The sequence below is a fragment of the Punica granatum genome, unplaced genomic scaffold, assembly GCF_007655135.1.
Source record: "Punica granatum isolate Tunisia-2019 unplaced genomic scaffold, ASM765513v2 Contig00421, whole genome shotgun sequence".
Classification (NCBI taxonomy): Eukaryota; Viridiplantae; Streptophyta; class Magnoliopsida; order Myrtales; family Lythraceae; genus Punica; species Punica granatum.
In genome coordinates, this window is record NW_022204336.1 from 54,345 (window position 1) to 60,830 (window position 6,486).

Genomic DNA, 6,486 nt, shown 5'->3' on the forward strand with positions numbered 1-6,486 from the left:
GACGTAGAATAACAAGATGGAATACGTACGTTGCATGAGGATGCATGGCAAGTTCGGATCTAAGAGAAAAATGAAATCTTGCATGCACACCGACTTTTAAAACGTATAAACACTTCATACAAGTAAAGATAGAAAGTCCTAACTCTTCTAAGTTGTAAAAGGGATGTTACCTAGCCTCGTGCACGAGGAAAAGAGTCGGGGAAGTGGTCTTTGAGAGTCGGAAGACTCGGTTAGGGCGAAGGGCAGTAGGCGACCCGGGTAGGCGCGGCTGCGGCAACCGCGGGAAAACGGCTTGGCACGCTCGCTCCGACCACGGAATGGTGCGAGGTCGGGCTCGTTGGACTCCTAAGAGGCAGATCTAGGTGGGCACGGAAAGCTCCGAGCGTGCCGAACCCTGAATAAGTCGGAAATGATGAGAGAAGTTCCAGTGAAAACACAGAAAACTGGTTAGCGAAAATGGGCAAAACGGAGGTCGTGCACGGTTGGTCGGCCCTCGGATCGTGACCACCTCTTCACGGGGGAGGGTGAGGGTTGTGAGGAACCCTTTAAATGTGATGGCACGACTCTCCGAGGTCGTGGGATGAAATGGCACGCCGTTAGTGTTCGGTGCGCGCGGTGAGGGTCTCGGGACCCGATTGCAACTTCGGCTTGAACGGGATCTTGGGGACCTCAAATCGAAAATCCAAGTCCGGAAATGGACTTAGGGGGTAGGAAATATGTAGGCTATGAAGTTTGAGAATTTTTGGGTTAAGTCGGGTCGGGTGGTTACCGGAATACCGGGTGGTTTTCCGACGGTTTTGGCCGGTTTCGGCCTTGGCAAAGGGTGGACGGAAGTGAGGGGATGGGCTGAGGTTTGAGAGAGTTCTTGAGAGAGATTGGCTTGAGAGAGAGTGAAATTCAAGAAGTGATTAAGTCTAATGATCAATGGGTACTTATAAGGAGGCTTAACGGTGTGATTAAATGATGTTAAGTGCGGTTTTTGTATGCTAAACTAGGGCTGCCGAATTTCAAAGGGATTAAGGGGGAAAGTGTCACATTGAGTGTGGGGAAAGGAAGAGGAGTTGATGGGAAGTGATGGAGTGATGGATGGGTGTAAGTGTGTAAGAAGAAGTGATGGGTGTGTGAGAGCCAAAATTCAAATTGTGTGGAGGGGGAGCTTTGGAGCCGACGGTGGGAGAGGCTTGAGCCGCGGCTTGGGCTGTCCAATCCGAGCCGAGGGTTGAGCCGTGGCTTGGGTTGAGCCGCGGCTTGATGGCTTGGCTTGGCTAGGCTGTGGGTCCCATCCGATTAGGAGAAAAGCCGGCAAACGCTTGAGACTTGATTGAGCTCGCGTCCGACCTCCGATGTCCAATTAATTTGAAGATTTGGAATGCTTGGACTACGAGGATTTGAGTGAGTCCAATATCGCCATACGTCGTGTGAATGAGCGTTCGGGCGACATGGCGGCCCGGGAGTCGGTTTTGCCCTGTTTGAACGATCGGAGTGGAATTTGACACCCCTTGACCTCCGATTGATCTCTGTGCCTTCTTGCATTCGTTTTGGCAATCCTTTTGCCCCGTGGGGGATCGTTGGCCCGTTGTCCTCGGTCGGGGACCGTTGGCCCGGGAAGGCCTAGGGACTTCGACCGGGATTCTCTCAGTGTGCCCTGAATGCTTTGAGGTGCTCGGGGATTATTGTGAGGTGCTCAGAGATCGTCGTGAGGTGGTCGGGGATCGTTGTGATCCCTGTCTTCTGTGGACGTGCCCCGAAGGCTTGCCGGGAGACGTTCGTGAACAATGAAACGTCCCTCGGGAAATCGAGTCGAGTTCCAGAAGGTCATCTGAAGCTTGTTCCCCGACCTTGGTGGTCCCTGGGTGCCTGTAGGCCTATCTTGAGGGGCCGTTTGCTTGTCAGTGGAGCGAACCCCGGGAGCTATGTCAGAAAAGGCGTCCGTGGGGGATCGGGGTGTCCCGGCTTAAGCAGGATGTCCCGAAAATGCGCCCGGACGCGTCATTGGTCACTTTGGCACTGAGGGGGATTTTTGAAGCCCCATATTGGGCACCTTTCGGTGCTTCGGTGACTCGATGATGAATAGTGCCACAGTGTCAGCTCCGTTGTTTTCGGGGTTCTTTGTCTGTAAATTCTTCCGACTGCTCTCTTCAGCTTTTCTAATGGACCCAGCTCTTCTTCTGTGGTTTATGACTCCGTGCTCGCCTATTTGCCTCCGATTGCCGAGTGATGAATAGTAACCCGGGCTTCGGTCGGGAATCCTCGTGTGGGAAGCCGGTGGGCCAAAATGGGGTGCTGACAAGAAGCACAAAATTAAGTCCGAATATATATTATTTTTAAGGGATACATGTTTTAAATAGTAAAGTGAAATTTATCCAGGTATGATGAAGGAAATGGTCTAAATGCATCGCAAGACTGTGGATGAAAATTAAAATTTATTAAAATAAATCAAAAGAGTAAAATGGACTTACAAGAAATATTGATAAACAGGTTATTGACATTCATAATTTTATAATAGTTATAGATTAATTTTTATAATTAGTAGGGATGATCCCGTAACATTACAAGATAGCTAATAACAATTCCAGGATGGCCCATAGAAGTATATACAATGTCCAGCAAAATTGTGCATGAAACCAAAAGGGTGCACATGGAAAATGTGTTTATAAGTTTCACATATCAAATGGCCGGATAAGTTTGAAATATTAAATGGGGACCACGCATGCAGGTGACCACTTGGTTCCAATTTTTGTGCTGCCATCACTTTGTTTTATATCAAAGGGGACCACTAAGTTGATTACCGGCTCCTATTATCTAGCATCTTTTTTTTTTTTTAGTTTTTCTTTTTTACTTTCATATTAATCCCACTGCTTTTATTATTATTATTATTATTATTATTATTATTATTATTATTATTATTTTTCAGTTTCAGATGAGGTTCATGGACTTAGCATAAAATAGATAGAGGGGAAGATATAGAAGCATAGATAATCACATTAATAAGAACATAAATCAAGATCTCTTAATCCGGGTCGAGGAGTGTCGCTTTCATTGCTTTTAATTTTATTAACTTCGAAAAGAGAAGAGGCCAGCCAAAAAAAAAAAAAAAAGAGGACAAGCGGTGGACTCCTATTTAAATGGCTACGGAGCACAAATAAATATTGTACGATATATATGTATCGTGGGACAGCTGCCTTTTAAGAGCTCAATTGGCATGTTAAAAGTGTGTAAGAAGCAACGGGTCCATATACATTTAAACGGGGATGGACCGAGGGAGGGCTGGGGGTGACAGTCGACCCCTATAATTTTTACGCATTAAAGAAATTTATGTGTACTCCTTCAAATTTTAATGAAATTTCTTATTTTCAACTTCCAACTCGAAAAAACTATTCTATAGTTCGTCGCCTCAAGAATCTCGCCCCCTAAGTCCAAATCCTAGGTTCGTCCCTGCATTTAAAGGATGAAAATGAGAATTTTGAAAAAGTGAAAAGCATTTGGTTGTATTTTTTAATTTTTTAATAATTAGATATAAGTTTCACAATATAACCATTTGTTTGAATTAGTTTTATTTTTACAATATCGTAAACAAGCAAAATAATAACACATGTTAACTTAGTAGACATGTTATTCAAGTCCCTGCTTGCACTTGCAAATAGTCAATTTTGAGTTTGTGAATGTTATTCCTAAAGTCCCAAGTTCAAGTTCTCATTAGCACATCTAGTCATAACTATTTACGACTGATCTGATTTCTCATCTCATATTGCTATATATTAAGAAGTTTCGCACCAAAAAAAGTACGTACCAGAATGGTATCGAACATTTTTCTCCCCCGATTTTCTAAATTATCATGTCTCTAAGTTGTATTGAGTTGTACTAATTTCTTTCCTCTTTTAATTGATTGTATTAGCTAGTAATGATCGGTTAAAATTTTAGCAGGAAAAGGCTCGTGGCCGGATCTGGTAGGGAAAAAGGGCAGTAAGAACCCAAATGTTGAGGCATCCACGATCAAAGAGGGCAGCGCCATCACCGTGTCCTGGATGGAGCCATTTTACAAATAATCTGTCATGGATTTATTGGTACTGCTCTTTTTTTCTTGCCAAGAATGAGTTATGATAGAGCACATCTTCTTTATCTCGACGAAATGGGTGGAGTGGCTATTGCTAATAAGTCGTGTTACAGAAGAAGATACAACAGATATAGAAACCCTCTCTTGAATGTGATGAAATAAATGTTACTTCTGTCTCGATATATCTTAATGCTAGTTTTCTATCCAGTGCACGCACGGGTTTATTTCCATTCCTAATTGTAATTATTTACATTTGAAACATGAATTTTCTGATTAAAAATAATATATATTTTCAATTATTAATTATAATTTCAAATATTTATCTTAACTTTTTGTTTTTAAAAATTAGAGTAAGTTAATTATTTTTGCCACATATCAAGAAATTATTACAATAATATTTTGAAACTACTTATTTCAATTTATACGCATCACCGTATTTTTGTTAATTATTAATATAAGTTGACGATTATCAAGTTTAATAATGAGAATAAAACTTTATCCCCTCGTTTTTTAAAACAATATTTGTGATATTTTTATTTTTAATTTTTTTTTATTTTATTTATGAATTTAAGATCATAACGCTATATCATTATAGTTTTCATTTATAATTTTTGTAATAATTATATTGAATTTTGAAAAATATATTGATTTCTTAAGACAATAAAATATTTTACTTATCAAAAAGCACATATATATGTTCATATATTATATATCAAAGAGCACATATATATTTTCCATATATATATATATATATGGATGGTCATATATTATGTTCCATTTGCATTTGTTCTGTCTATTTCAAATACGCTAGACATATGGCCCTCACTATGCGCGAAATTAGTAAATTCAGATTATATAAGTTATATATATATATATTTCCCCTTTTGCAATAAGGTAAACCTTAGTCAACTTCAAAAACGGTTACAAAATGGGCTTTTCCTTTACATATTTAGTTCTAGATAGCACAAGCAGTGATTGCACTAAACCCTTCTCATTGATTTATTTTCCCCGATCGATCACTTACCAAAATTAGTTAGTTGTTCATCCATGAAGCATGTAGAAGATATCCGAATATTAAGATATACATAACCTATATATACACATGTACATAGTAATGGTGCTAGATATGATGGATTTAATATATAACGGCTCTAACATATAAATTTTTTCGTCCTGTCGAGAGTGACTAAAGATCATGAGAAACTTATTAACTTTTAAAATAGAAGAAGATAAAGATTAAGGGACTTAGGCCAATTTGTTATAATACACTCGTTGGGCCGTGCACTTCTAGTAGATTGAGTGTTATGACGAAAATATCCGGTGGCCATGAAAATTCTATTTTCGACGGGAACGTTGAAAAATGTGATTTTGCATCCACAGTCTCCTACTTTTCTTCAATTTTTGGCATGCATACTGGTTCCGGAAGCCCAATATACCCCAATAAATCCAATTTAAGCCGGATCGGTTCACTAGAGATAAAGCTAGCTCTTCCAACAAACATTTTATCCATTTACACAAGATTCAAATATGAAACATTATTTAAGAGAAACAAATGCCGAACTGTTTGAACTAGTTGACATGGATGACTTTTCTTCATTTTCTATTATTGAACCCTCTCCTCCCGAGTCCCCACCCCTCTATAAATACAAAACATTCATACCAATAGTTGCTCAACACATCCATTCCATTTAAAAGACGCCTAGAGAAAAAAAGAAGGGCAAAAAAAAGAATAAGAGAGAGAGCATCAGACGGGGTTTGAATTATGGCAAGCATCAACGTTCCTGGTAAGTTGTTTAACTAGGTAAAATTATTTAGAAATGTGATTCCATCTCTCGTCTCATAATACAATTTAAAAGTTTCACATCAACATAATACGTACCGTAATGGCGTCACGATGTTGCTCGGCCTTATCAAGGCCATAATTTGTGGAATGTAAGATTATACTGTCTTGAACAACTTTTTGGCCCTGGGTTTCCAAATTATCTGGTCACTAAAGTTGTAAATGGGTTGTATTACTTTGTTGTTGTGCATGACCATCAGGTGAAAAACTTCTTTCTTTGCACCTTTATTTGATTACGATAACAACGATCCATTGATGAAATTTTGACAGGAAAGAGCTCGTGGCCGGAGCTGGTAGGGAAAAATGGGGGGGTTGCGGCAACAACGATAATCAGTGAGAATCCAAATGTGTTTGTGGTGATAATCCCCCCGTCTATCACCGCCGTCACCGGCCCCTACTTAGGCAATCGTGTCCGTGTCGTTGTCGATGACTCCTGCATTGTCACTGCAGTCCCTAATATTGGGTGAACAATCGTGTCACTAAATTGAATAATATGAATGAGCTCCTCAATATGTTAATTAGGGGAGCCGATGCCCATCGCTCTTAAAAGTTATGAAATAAATGTTCTTTATTCCGTGTCCGTCTTAATCTA

At 40.0% G+C, this 6,486-nt stretch overlaps 1 long non-coding RNA gene across 1 annotated transcript; it reads left to right on the forward strand.

Annotated features, from left to right (window-relative positions):
- Positions 1–5,647: 5,647 nt before the first annotated feature.
- Positions 5,648–6,486, forward strand: LOC116190334. The gene is made up of 2 exons (XR_004152653.1): positions 5,648–5,838; positions 6,165–6,486. It is a non-coding gene; the product is annotated as an uncharacterized LOC116190334 (long non-coding RNA).